This window comes from Somniosus microcephalus, chromosome 17 (assembly GCF_052327205.1).
Source record: "Somniosus microcephalus isolate GS21.2 chromosome 17, FLI_Smic_1.0, whole genome shotgun sequence".
Lineage (NCBI taxonomy): Eukaryota > Metazoa > Chordata > Chondrichthyes > Squaliformes > Somniosidae > Somniosus > Somniosus microcephalus.
In genome coordinates, this window is record NC_141003.1 from 87,681,895 (window position 1) to 87,696,712 (window position 14,818).

The following is a 14,818-nucleotide window of genomic DNA, read 5'->3' on the forward strand; positions in this document are numbered from 1 at the left end:
AGTGTTATGTTCATAAATAAATAGACATTCTTATTATGAACAGCTAGCTTGAGCTAGTCACGTTATTCAGCCATGTGGACTTCTGTACAGCATCCATCTTGACTACTGCCTTGTGGGTAGCCTAGTGCATCGTGGGTAGCCCACTCTTATATACATACAGCTCCACCTAGTGTACCATCCTAGGATGACATGTTACTGATCATTACAGAGAGGACAGCTGAACGAAGACAGTGCCCTTTTTAAATGGATACACATTTACTGTAACATTCTTCAAGCAAAGAAAATATGAGCACGAATTCAAAATATTTAATTATCTTTACCATCAGTACTGTTTCATCACACTGTACTTACTGCATTGAGAAAATCAAATGAAATTTAAACATTTTTAAATTTTAAATGATGCGAATTTTTCATTTTTAATCAACCATCAGGATCATTTCAAATGTCTGCAGTGAAAGGGGGATCGAGGAGTCTGATGCAGAATAAATATGTTTGTAGAGTGAAGCCTGTATTAAATTCTTGTCTGGCCTCAGCTCGCTGTGTAGAAGAGGTTAAACTACGTCTGCTTCTGGGGTGAGTCGATGCTTATTGTACTTCTGTCAACTCCACTTCACTTATTCTAATGACTATTGATCAGGATTTCTAGTCAGACCGCTGGGAATATAGCTTTGTCAGTTCTTGCTGGATATATGGAAGTGTTAATTCCCAAAAGGTTGCACATTTGAACTCCGCTGGGGCTGAATAAAGTGTTCACATTACTCTCAAACTGGGTTTTTGTGCCAATAATGTCTAAAGGATTTTGTGAGTATGTCTGTAAAACCGTGCCGTATTAGGTTACTGCAAATGTATTGCGTTACAGCAACAACATATTTAATGCAAAGTTTACGGGGTAGTAATCTGTCTTGAACGGTAGCGCTTAACGGGCGCTGTCCCCTCAGCCGCCTGTCACACGCCCCCGCTTGGTGTTCAGCGCTGTTCAAGTCACGGCGAATTTCTACCCCTACGTGTACAAGGGAGGAAATCTTGCTTTGCTCTAGTTCCACATATGTATCCTGCTGAAACCCAGCTCAACCTCTCCACCACCATCCTTGGCTCCAGGCCCCCGCTGCTGAGTTCTCGGGACGGCTTCGCCGACATCAAGTTGTGGCTGAGCCAGAACTTTATCTGAACACTGGGAACACCGGAGCCATCTTACTTGGTTTTCCACCAAAAACTCAGCACCCGCGCTCCCGACTCCATTTCCGGCCCAGGCTGCTTGCTGAGGTTGAAGCAAACAGTGGGTGACCCAGGTGTCTCGTCTGACCCGGAATTGAGCTTCAATCTCCATGTCCTATCGATCACAAAGACTGCTTACTCGCATCTCTGCAACATCACCAGCCTCTGTCTTCACCTCAGCCTTACTGCTGCTGAAATCTTCCATCACTTTGAGGAATTGCTTCTCCAACACCCTCCATGTTGGCTTCCCAAGCTCCATAATGCACAAACTCCAACCTATTATATGTTGTCGTAGCGGGTTGGTACAGCTGAGTGGCTGCCCGTGTCCTAACTCACGCCAAGTCCCGTTCGCCATCACCCCCTGTGCTCACTGACCCACATTGGCTCCCGGTTAAGCAGCGCCTCGATTTTAAAATTCTTATTCTTGTTTTCAAATCCCTCCATGGCCCCGCCCCTCCCTATCTCTGTAATCTCCTCCAGCCCCACAACCCCCCAAGGAATCTGCACTCCTCTAATTCTGCCCTCTTGAGCATCCCTGATTATAATCGCTCCACCATTGGCGGCCGTGCATGAAAGGTGCTATATAATTGCAGGTTGTCGTTGTTGTTGCTAAGCCATTTCAGAGGGCAGTTAAGGGTCAACCAGATTGCTGTGGGTCTGGAGTCACATGTAGGCCAGACCGGGTAAGGGTGGCAGATTTCCTTCCCTAAAGGACACCAGTGAACCTAGAAGGACAAGGGCAGCAGGCGCATGGGAACATCGCCACCTCCAAGTTCCCCTCCAAGTCACACACCATCCTGACTTGGAAATAGAAAATGCTGGGAACACTCAGCAGATCAGGCAGCATCTGTGGAGAGGCAAACAGAGTTGACATATCAGGTCGATGACCTTTCATCAGAAAAAGTCAGTTCTGACGAAGGGTCATCGACCTGAAACATTGACTCTGTTTCTCTCTCCACAGACGCTGCCTGACCTGCTGAGTGTCTCCAGCATTTTCTGTTTTTATTTCAGATTTTCAGCATCTGCAGTACAGGTTGAGCGTCCAAAATCCGGAGTGTTCCGGAATCTGGACTCCGGGACAATTGGTGGCAGGGTCGTCCGGAATCCGTAAAATGTTCTGGAATCCGGACACCCTGTCAAACCGTTTCGAAAGAAGCGAGAACTACAAGGCCCGCGAGGAGAACTACAAGGTGATGTCCATAAACCTGAAATATCCCACCTGGGCCCAGGCATTTCCGGACTCGGAACGTGTTTCTGATGTCCGAAGTCTGGAAACGCCCGCGCCCAGGTTGTGATATTTCTGGACTTCAGATCTGAAGTCCGGAAAAACACAAAAACCGGCTCATCCTTGGTCCTGAGGTTGCTGGATTCAGGATGCTCAACCTGTATTTTGTGTCTGACTTGGAAATATATCGGCCGTTCCTTCAAAATCCTGGAACTCCCTCCCTAACAGCACTGTGGGAGCACCTTCACCACACGGACTGCAGCGGTTCAAGGCGGCGGCTCACCACCACCTTCTCAAGGGCAACTAGGGATGGGCAATAAATGCCGAGCCTTGACAGCGACGCCCACATTCCGCGAATGCAGTCTTGCTCATTCATCACTCCATCCTTGACGACCTCCACATGATCCCTGTCTTCTAGTGCATTGAATGCGAAACCCTAGTCTGGGTTACAAATCAGGTAAGTGGTTATAGGGGACCGGAAATAGGGACAGCCGGGAAGGGGGCAACTGGGAGAAGGCGAGGGATGACCGGGAAGGGATCGGGAAGAGGGGGTGCGGTCTGATCGGGAGGGTGGGTGATCGAGTGAGGAGGTAACGGTAGCTGGGGGGAGAGGGGGGGAAGCTGTGGCGGTGATCACGAGGGAACCGATGACTGTCGGCGGCATGCATTCTTTGAATGTGGGGCTGGGACGAGCACTCCACATTTTACAATCTTACCTTGTTGGTGGCGGCCTAACAGGTGATCCCTTTGAGGACCTGTTCTTTGTCAGTGCAGCTGCCTCGGGGAAACCAATCTTGCAGAGGGGACCGCAAACAGGCATCAGGCCCCTTAGTTACATATGGACGGACTAACACCTGTTTCAGGCATGGGCACTGCACCCCCATTCTTTGGCCTTTACCAATATGGTGGTCGGCTCATACTTAGCAGGCGGCTCCTGCCCGCCATATTGGAGGCTTAGGGGGTGGTTTAACGTTTGAAAAACAGTCGTTGCTCAGCCGAACTTCTAGGCCAACAACCCGAAGAGCCATTCTGCTCAGATACGTGTGCTCAGCCTCAGCCTACTTGGTTGTGTGGCACAGGGCTGTCATACCACTGTACCAGGGGTGAAAGTCATGGGGACAACTCCTGACCACTGCTATACAGGCCATCTGATGCCCCCAACAAGGTCTGACTATTGTCATCTCTTTGTTGTTCATGGGAGGGTGGCAGGTAACAGACCAGAATAGTCATCTGTTTGCTGACATAGTCAAGCCATTGTTAAACTCTTTGATTCATAAAAATCATAGAAGTTTACAACAACAACAACTTGTATTTATACAGCGCCTTTATCGCAGTAAAACATCCCAAGGCGCTTCACGGGAGCGATTATCAAACAAAGTTTGACACCGAGCCACTTAAGGAGATGTTAGGGCAGGTGACCAAAAGCTTGGTCGAAGAGGTAGGTTTTATGGAGCATCTTAAAAGAGGAGAGAGAGAGAGAGGCGGAGAGGTTTAGGGAGGGAATTCCAGAGCTTCGGGCCCAGGCAGCTGAAGGCACAGCCACCAATGGTGGAGCGATTAAAATCAGGGATTCTCAAGACAGCAGAATAGGCAGAGTGCAGATGTCATGGGGAATTATAGGGCTGGAGGAGATTACAGAGATAGGGAGGGACGAGGCCATGGAGAGATTTGAAAACAGTGATGAGAATTTTTTAATTGAGGCATTGTTTAACAGGGAGCCAATGTAGGTCAGCGAGCATAGGGGTGATGGGTGAACGGAACTTGGTGCAAGTTAGGACACGGGCAGCCGAGTTTTGGATGACCTCAGGTTTACGTAGGGTAGAATGTGGGAGGCCGGCCAGGAGCGTGTTGGAATAGTCAAATCTAGAGGTAACAAAGGCATGGATGAGGGTTTCAGCACCGGATGAGCTGAGGCAGGGGTGGAGACGGGCGATATTACAAAGGTGGAAATGGGCAGTCTAACAATAGAACGGATATGAGGAAGTAAGCTCAATTACAGCACAGAAGGAGGCCATTCGGCCCATCGTGTCTGTGCCGGCCGACAAAGAGCTCTCCAGCCTAATCCCACTTTCCAGCTCTTGGTCCGTAGCCCTGTAGGTTACGGCACTTCAAGTGCACATCCAAGTACTTTTTAAATGTGATGAGGGTCTCTGCCTCTCCCACCCTTCCAGGCAGTGAGTTCCAGACCCCCACCACCCTCTGGGTGAAGAAAGTTCTCCTCAACTCCCCTCTCAACCTCCGACCAATTACTTTAAATCTATGCCCCCTGGTTATTGACTTCTCTGCTATGGGAAATAAGTCCTTCCTATCCACTCTATCTAGGCCCCTCATAATTTTATACACAAAATTTGCATTATATTTCTTATATAGTACGTTGGATGGTTTAATTTAGTGTCAGTGATAAATTAAGTTACCACATGTTACCAAAGTGGAAAATAACAAACAGTTGGATGATATCTATCTGTAATTGGTGTGTAGTTATTGTCAAACTGGTCCTAGCAGCTGCAGGAACAATCATTGTTACCCAGTGTCATCCAGTGGGAGGTCAGCTGTCTAGACACGGGGGGGGGGGGGGGGGTTCCTTTCTGACACTTACTTCCTGGAACTTGTTCACTCCACAGGGAGGAAGAAGTTTCCAACTATTCCTATTGTTAAATTAGTGTGGGAGGTTGATCAGAGTTAGGAAGTTGTGCACATCCTCATCTGGTGCGCAGCAGTCTGACCCACACAACGTTTGGTAGAACATGTTCCAGGATTATCTGTTAATTTGGCTCCCGCTCATCCCCAAGGTCAGAATGCTGCCCTATCTTCCATCACTGCTAACTGAACAATCTTTCTGCTTTGTCCTCTTCTTTGTAATTTTCCAATGAAGTCAACCTCTTTCCTAGAAGTGATTTTTTTTTCCCGGTTGATGTTGAAAACTGGTTACCATTTTCAATCAACAAAGAAATGGAGGAATGAGTGCTCTGAGGTGCCCCCTTGTCTTGTAATTTTACTTGGAATGTCCTCGAATTGTGTCATCTCTTCCTTCAGTTCCTTTGGCTTCTCGAGGCACCCTCCTCCTAGCCCTGCCACTTTCCCTGTTTCTAAATTAGAAAGGACTACTCTTTTCACCTCGGAGTCGGACTTGAGCAGATAATCCAGGCTGGCGCCCCAGTGCAGTGCCGAGGGAGCGCTGCACAGTTGGAGATGTCGTCTTTCAGGTGAGACGTTAAACCAAGGCCCTCTTGGGTGGACATGTGTTAACCCTTCTGGAGAAGAGGGTGGGGGTGGGGGGAACATCGGGGGAGGAACACAGGGTATTCCATGAAAAATGAAAGCTTCTTTTAATAAGTGTACAATTTTTTAAAAGGAAACTACTGGATTAAACGCCATGGGACATGCAATCAGCTGCATCCCTTCAATTTGAATTACATTTTAGGCTTTCTGAGATATAGAAAAGAAGCAATGGAATGTATGTAAATATGAATAATAAAACAGTTCAATACAGAATAATTGCTGCATAATAATTGCACGATAATGGGCAGCCCCTGTTGTAAACTTCATTTACAGCAGCTTGGAGGCTAAATAGAAATATTTGGATTGCGTGGAAACATGTTGTCATTTCCCAGTTGACAAATGTAAGGCGGGCTGCAAAGATATTGATTCCTCATTTTAACACAATGTGCAGCTTGATATCCGTACGGGGCTCCTGCCTGTACCACCTGAAGTTCAAAGGATACTAGAAGCCTTTGTACTTCTCTCGAGATAGAAATTGTGGAAAGTTACAGCGCAGAAGGAGGCCATTTCGGCCCATCGTGTTCGCGCCGGCCAACAAAGAGCGATCCAGCCTAATCCCACTTCCCAGCTCTTGGTCCATAGCCCTGCAGGTTACAGCATCCCAAGTGCACATCCAAGTACTTTTTAAATGTGGTCAGGGTTCCTGCCTCTCCCACCCTTTCAGGCAGTAAGTTCCAAACCCCCACAACCCTCTGGATGAAGAAATTTCCCCTCAAATCCCCTCTAAACCTTCCACTTTAAATCTATGCCCCCTGGTTTTTGACCCCTATGCTAAGGGAAATAGGTCCTTTCTATCCACTTTATGTAGGCCCCTCATAATTTTATACACCTCAATAAGAGATATGTAAGGCAGATGACTTGTTGGCATCATTTGAGTACCATTGCCTTTACATGTGTATCTGAGTGTCCTTTCTTGATTGCTTTGGCAGGCCTGCAGGAAGAGAGAGACACTGCGCACAGAGCACGTACAGGAATGTGCTCCCGTATTCACAAAGGAAACGGACTGGGGAGGTAAATACGTAGCTTGATGCGCGTAGAGGGGAGGAGTTGCTCTAAGGTCTTAGTGTCATCGGATTTCTTGTAAATAAGAAAATGTCTCTCAGCAAACACGGCAGACACTGCCTGCTGATATAACACCATCTAATTCAACACATTTCCTGAGTACATATAATCTGAACACTCAGCCGTCGAATCAGAACTCCCCTGATGGTTTAGTAGGTCAGTGCATTGCCCAATATCTTTAAAGTCGCTCCGTTGCAGTGTTCAATTGTTTTATGAATGACTCCAGGGTTTGCGCCTCCTCTGCACAATAAATCTAGGCTGACACTCCAGTACAGTACTGAGGGAGTGCCGCACTGTCTGAGGTGCCGTCTTTCGGACGAGTCGTTAAACCGAGGCCCCGTCTACACTCTCAGGTGGACGTAAAAGATCCCATGGCCACTTTTTCGAAGAAGATTAGGGGAGTTCTCCCTGGTGTCCTGGCCAATATTTATCCCTCAATCAACATAACAAAAACAGATGATCTGGTCATTATCACATTGCCGTTTGTGGGAGCTTGCTGTGCGCAAATTGGCTGCTGTGTTTCCCACATTACAACAGTGACCACACTTCAAAAAGTACTTCAGTGGCTGTAAAGCGCTTTGAGATGTCCGGTGGTCATGAAAGGCGCAATATAAATGCAAGTCTGTAGGAATGTCTAGTTCCTATCCAAAAGATGAGGTCCACTCAGGCGATCAAATAAACGAGGTTTAATGAAAACTAACAGAGTTTAACAGATAACTACAGGGGAACATCGAATATAGGCCTAGTCAGTTCGGAGGCTCCACGAGGACTGCTTGGGCGGTCCCATGGCTGACGTAATGACGTCATCATATTTTTCCCACCGGTGGGGGATCACGTGATGAACGGCGTGACGTCATCGCGTTTACCCACGCTATTAAAGTGATCGCGCTCTGTACATGTAAACAGTGAAAACAAAGATACAGACTCAGGCTGTAGCTAACATATTATTAAAGGGAATTATATACAATTGATCGGTGTCCCTTAGTGGCCCCCCCAGAATTGTCTTTAATAGCAAAAGTAAAACGGCGAGGAGGCCTGACAAGCCTGTTAGATCAACTTCTGTAGCCTTGAAGTGGAAGCTGATTGACGGCGGGCGAGCTGGCGGGTGGTTGCGTTTGATCTGGCACGGCGACTGTGGGCGGTCGGCCACGTTTCGGCGGTTGTGCGATCTTGACTGGGCGGTCAAGGTCCAAGTGAGCCGGCTTCAACCGGTCAACCGAAATGTGGTCCAGTTTACCTCCGATATCGACCGAAAAAGTTTTGTCTCCCGGCTCTATCACACGGAAAGGACCAGTGTAAGGGGGTTTGAGCGGATCCCGATGAGCGTCGTGGCGGATAAACACATAGTCGGCGTTCTTCAGCTCAGCTGGGACGTGGGAGCTCTGCAAGCCGTGATGTGACGTAGGCACTGGAGCGAAACTTCTGGCCGCCTCCTGGTGGCTGATGAGCTGCTGGGATGCGGACCATGGCACTGTTGGAGTCGGAAGGAAACCCCCTGGTACGTGTAGCGGCTGGCCATATACGAGCTCCGCTGAGGACGAAGACCCAAAAGGACCCATGGAAGCCTGTCCACCCAACCCGCGCCTTGAAGGCTGGATCGCAGTGCGGCTTTGAGCGACCTATGGAATCGTTCGCACAGGCCGCTCGCCTGTGGATGGTAGGCAGTGGTGCGATGTAGCTTGACGCCAAGCCCCTGAGCCACAGCGTTCCAGAGCTCAGAAGAAAACTGCGGCCCACGATCAGACGAGATGTCCACCGGTACCCCGAAACGGGCGACCCAAGAGGAGATGAATGCCCTGGTGACATCTGCGGAAGTGGTGGATGACAAAGGATCAGCCTCCGGCCATCGAGTGGTGTGGTCCACCATTGTAAGAAGATGAGTAAGCCCGTGCGAAGGCGGAAGTGGCCCCACCAGGTCCACATGCACATGATCAAACCTACGTTCCGGAACAGCAAAAGTGGCCAATGGAGCCTTGATGTGACGCTGCACCTTGGCCTTTTGGCAGACCACGCAGGTGTTGGCCCAGTCGTGAACATCCATGTGCATGCCCCGCCACACGAATTTGGACGACATCAGCTGTTGCGAGGCCTTCATGCCAGGGTGCGACAACCCGTGTATGGCGTCAAAAACTTTTCGGCGCCAGGCAACCGGCACGATAGGGCGAGGATCTCCTACGGAGACGTCGCAGAGTAGCGTAGTGCCTGCGGCATGGAATTTGACGTCGGCCGCTTGGAGACTAGAGGGGTTGGTTCTGTAAGATTGGACTTCCGGATCCGAGGCTTGATCCGCAGCCATGAGGGCATAGTCGATGCCGAGCTGGACTGCATGAACGGTCGCGCGGGAGAGGCAATCCGCCACCAGGTTGTCTTTACCGGACACACGCTGAATGTCAGTGGTGAATTCTGAGATAAACGTCAACTGACGTTGCCGAGCTGACCATGGTTCGGCGGTCTTGGCCATAGCGAACGTTAGTGGCTTATGGTCTATAAAAGCCGTGAACGGACGTCCCTCTAGCAAGAGCCGGAAATGGCGGATGGCCAGAAAAAGGGTCAGCAACTCCCAGTCGAACGTGCTGTACTTCCGTTTGTTTCGCCGTAGTTGACGGCTGAAAAACGCCAGCGGTTGCCACGTCCCATACACCCACTGTTCCTGCACTGCGCCGATGGCGTAGTCTGACGCGTCGGTGGTAAGGGCGATGGTGGCACCTGGCAGCGGGTGCGCCAGCATGGTTGCGTTGGCTAAAGCGCCTTTTGTGTCGACGAACGCCCGGTCCATGTCGACCGTCCAGCTAATCGGATCCTTGCCGGACTTGCCCTTGAGGGCCTCGTACAGGGGCTGCATGAGCAGAGCTGCATTAGGGACGAACCGGTGATAAAAATTTACCATCCCGAGGAACTCCTGCAGGGTCTTGACGGTCTGCGGGCGCGGGAACGAAGTAACTGCCTCCACCTTCGTTTGCAGGGGAATTGCGCCGTCCGATGTGATGCGATGGCATAAGAAATCAATCTGCTGCAGGCCGAACTGGCACTTGGCCGGGTTGATGATCAAGCCGTGTTGACTGAGGCGGCTAAAGAGGGTGCGCAAATGGCAGATGTGCTCCTCTTTATTAGGGCTGGCGAGGAGGATGTCGTCGCGGTAGACGAATAGAAACTTGAGGTCCCGAAGCACGGAGTCCATCAAGCGCTGGAAAGCCTGTGCAGCGTTCTTCAATCCAAACGGCATCCACAGAAATTCAAACAGGCCGAATGGGGTGATGACTGCAGTTATCGGGACATCTTGCGGGTGTACGGGGACCTGGTGGTAGCCACGGACAAGGTCGACTTTTGAAAAAATGGTATTTTCTGCCAAATGGGCAGAGAAATCCTGAATATGAGGGATTGGGTACCGATCAGGAGTAGTGGCGTCATTCAGGCGTTGGTAGTCGCCGCAAAGCCGCCATCCGCCGCCAGGTTTCGGAACAATGTGGAGAGGCGAAGACCAGGGACTATTCGACCGGCGAATAATCCCTAGCCGCTCCATCGTGTCAAACTCCGCTTTCGCAGCCGCGAGCTTGCCAGCTTCGAGGCGCCGGGCCCGTGTGTAGACCGGGGAGCCAGTAGTGGTGATGTGATGTTCGACACAATGTTTCGTGGCCGTGGAAGAGAAAGTGGGTCTGGTCAGGTCTGGGAAATCTCCGAGGAGGCGAGTGAAGTCATCCAGAGGTGGGAACGCACAGGAGACAGTGCGCGACACGGCGTTACCGCGGTGGCACGGGATGGAGTGAAAAGTGGCCGCATTGATCAACCGGCGGTGCCGTACATCCACCAGGAGGCCGTTGGCGCACAAAAAATCCGCCCCGAGGATGGCTTGAGAGACTTTGGCCGTGATGAAATCCCAGTAAAACCGCTGGCCACCGAAGCATACCTGGACCCACCGTCTTCTGAAGGTCCGAATGGCCCCGCCATTAGTCGCCTGGAGGGAGGGGCTGTGCCCCCCGGCTTGTATACCAAGATTTGACGTGGGTAGGATGCTACACTGCGCCCCGGTGTCGCAGAGGAAACGTCGACCAGATAGGGAGTCGGTGATGAAGAGGAGTTTTCCCGAATTACCGATTGCCATCGCAGCCGCGGGGCGCTCGTTATAACTGGTCCTCTTTCGACAGGGTGGCTGCTTTCTTTTTTTGAGCAAAAAGCTGCAGGGAGGGCGGCAGCATCTTGCTTTCATGCCAAAACGGGCGTGGTAGAAGCACAGCCCCACAGGTCGAGGGGCTGGAGCGGCGTCTGTGGGGGATGGGCGCCTCATGGCAGCGCAGCACTGCTGTGTCACCGCGAAGGTCTTGTCCGCTTCGGCAGCCAGCTCTGCGCAGTCTGTGACTTCCGACCTGGCTAGGGCAGCCTGAACTTGCTCCGGTAGCTGGCTGAGGAATAGCTCCCTGAAGAGGAAGCATTCCGGTTCAGAGCCCAGGAGCGTGAGCATTTGGCTCATGAGCTCGGACGGCTTGGAGTCCCCGAGGCCGGGCATAGCGAGCAGCCGGCGGGCACGCTCCGACTTCGTGAGCCCGAAGACCTGTAACAACCGTGCCTTTATCGTTTCATACTTGCGATCTTCTGGTGGATTACCAAGCAGGCTGACGATCCGCGAGGCTGTGGCGCTGTCGAGGGTGGAGACCACGTAATAGTAACGGGTCTGATCCGCAACGATGTTCCTGATTGCGAACTGGGCTTCAGCCTGGATGAACCACGCGGCTGGCTGTTGTTCCCAGAACTGTGGTAGCTTCAAAGCAACGGCGTTCGATTCCATGTTCAGTAACTTCTGCGAAAACCGTTCGCAAAAGTCGGGGTCACCAATGTAGGAATGTCTAGTTCCTATCCAAAAGACTGAGGTCCACTCAGGCGATCAAATAAACGAGGTTTAATGAAAACTAACAGAGTTTAACGGATAACTACAGGAGAACATCGAATATAGGTCTAGTCAGTTCGGAGGCTCCACGAGGACTGCTTGGGCGGTCCCATGGCTGACGTCATGACGTCATCACGTTTTTCCTGCCAGTGGGGGATCACGTGATGAACGGCGTGACGTCATCGCGTTTACCCGCGCTATTAAAAGTGATCACGCTCTGTACATGTTAACAGTGAAAACAAAGATACAGACTCAGGCTGTAGCTAACATATTATTAAAGGGAATTATATACAATTGATCGGAGTCCCTTAGTGGCTCCGCCACAAGTCTTTCTTTCTATCTGGAAGTCTATTCCTTAGGTTGAATACTCTTTGTTTAAAGAAGAATTTCATGATAACAATCCTAATTTACCTTTTACTATTTTGAGCCTGTTTCCCCTTGTCTGACTCTCACAATTTAATTTAAAGTAATATTCTGGATTTGTCGTTTCAATTTCCTCAACTATCTTTTCTACCTCTATAAGATCACTCTCACACGCCTCCCCCCCAGGTTGAGAAGCCCATGTTTTTCCAGTCTCTCCTCATTACTCAGACTCATGACACGAGCGATCACCTTTGAGGCTCTTCTCTCTACTGCATCCAACACTTGAATGTCTCTTATTTCTTGGCAACCAGCACTGGACACAGTGGTCGAGGCGTTGTCTGACCAGAGCACTGTACACTTTGATCATGACTTTCTCTGACTTGTGTTCGACTGTTTTGGCCGTGAGGTTCAACATTCTATTGGCTCTGTTGATTGTTCCTCTGCATTAGTTGGCCAAGTTTGCGCTCTGAGTCGACTCAGACTCTTAGGCCGGAATTTTTACGTTTGGACCCGCCGGGAACGGGAGGGCTGTGGTGTATGTGCCTTTAAGAGCAATTATGGTGTATGTGCCTTTAAGAGCAATTATGGTGTATGTGCCTTTAAGAGCCCCAGGTGTGCGTAATGCCGGTAATTGCCACTTGGGCTATATAAGCCTGTGTATTGTGTATATCCTTTAGAACCCCCCCCCCAGACTTGCTTAGTAAATACCTATGAACCAACTCCTGTCTTCAGTGTCTTTATCTACACACGGACACTACAGTGGTGACGAAGTGGAAACGGACTTACCTGCAATTCGGCAGCACCTCAAGGACATCGATTCCTTGGGCGTCCAGAAGACTCAAGGAAGTAAGAGAAACTGTGGTTTCACCAGCTGGCCAAGCTGGTGACAGGTACTGCGCTAATCCTTCCTGGGCGTCAGGCTGGAGCTCCAGCGGCGGGCTCTACAGCTGAGACAGGCAGCGAAATCAGAGGCAAGCAATAACGGACTGGGAGGGTGCACTCGAGAGACGGCCGGCGCGGCAAGCAGGTCAGCGTTTAGACCTCCGTCGGGAACGAGCCTCCAACAGTGAATAAACGGAAACCACAGTAAAACAGCGTTGTTATCGGTAGCAGCGGCGGGAAAGCGCGGGAAGCGCCATATCGTTGCTACAGAGAGAAAAAAAAAAGCACGGGAAGCGCCATATCTTTTCTGAAATGCCTAAATCTGGTAATATTGAGGCTTTTGATGGCGAAATAGAAGATTGGACCACATACGTGGAAAGAGTAGAGGTTTATTGCACTGCAAATGGAATAACAGATGAAAAAAAAGCTTCAGTACTTCTGAACTTAATGGGCGCGAAGACATACGGGCTGTTACGAAATTTAATCACTCCAGCCAAACCAAAGGACAAGACTTTTAAAGAAATTGTTGATACCCTGCAGGAGCATTTAAACCCAACACCGCTGCTGATAGCGGAACGATTCAAGTTCTTCAAGAGAAATCAACACAAGAATGAAAGTAACGCTGATTACCTAACCGAATTAAGAAAGCTATCAAAGTACTGCCAATTCGGAGCAGGACTATCGGATTATCTTCGAGACAAATTTGTTTGCGGTCTCTTAAGTGAAGGAACACAAAAAAGACTGCTTTCTGAAAAAGATTTAACATTGGACAAAGCTTTCAGTATGGCTGTATCATACGAAGCAGCAGCAAAAGGAGCTGCAGAGATACAACAAGAGACACAGGACTTCGGCACCCATAAAATGACACAGGAGTTCGGAAGATGTTATCGCTGCGGCAGATCCACCCATAACCAGAGGGACTGCTGGTTCAAGGGCAAAGCATGCAGGCAATGTGGTAAGATTGGACACATTGCACGGGTATGCCAATCTGGACAAAATAAATCCACTGACAGAAAACAAAAAATCAATAAAGAAAAGTACAGGAAGGTACAAATGATGACGGACAATAGCTCCGAAGACCAGAATAGCGATAGCGACTCCGGAAACAAGAGACTAAGCTGTCTCAAATTACATAGTGTACTTGCCAAAGAGGATTACCAAACCATTTGGGTTACCCTCACAATAGCAGGGTCCCCAGTTAAAATGGAGCTAGATACAGGATCAGCTCTAACCGTAATAAATCGACGAGATTACGAGAGGCTATTTTCGCATATACCTCTAAAAGACACATCCATTATCTTAAAAACATATACGGGGCAGAAAGTCTACCCCAAAGGAAAAATAAGGGTGCCTGTGGTATACAACGGCAAAGAAATACAAAAGTTGTATTTATACATTCTACAAGATGGTGGTCCACCGTTGTTGGGACGTGAATGGATAAGGAAGATACGTTTAGACTGGCACTCCATTCAGGCACTGACGGTGACCAGTAAGGAAAAAAACAATGATGACATCATACCTGAACGATTAAAAGACATCTTGGCCAACGCCAAAGAAGTGTTTCAAGAGAAACTAGGAACCTTGAAAGGCATCACCGCCTCAATAAAAGTGGAAGATGCAGCAATTCCAAAAATTTTTAAGGCAAGACCGGTGCCATACGCAATACGTCCGGCAGTCGAGGCAGAGCTGAAGAATTTGGAAAAGGCAGGCGTATTATCCAAAATAGATTGGAGCAAATGGGCAACACCCATCGTTCCAGTCATGAAAAAAACATTGAAAAATAACTCTGAGGAACAGAAAAAAATTCGCATCTGTGGGGACTTTAAGGTGACTGTAAACCCGGTCCTTCACACGGTACAGTATCCTCTTCCGAGGATAGAAGATATTTTCGCCTCACTATCCGGAGGGAAACG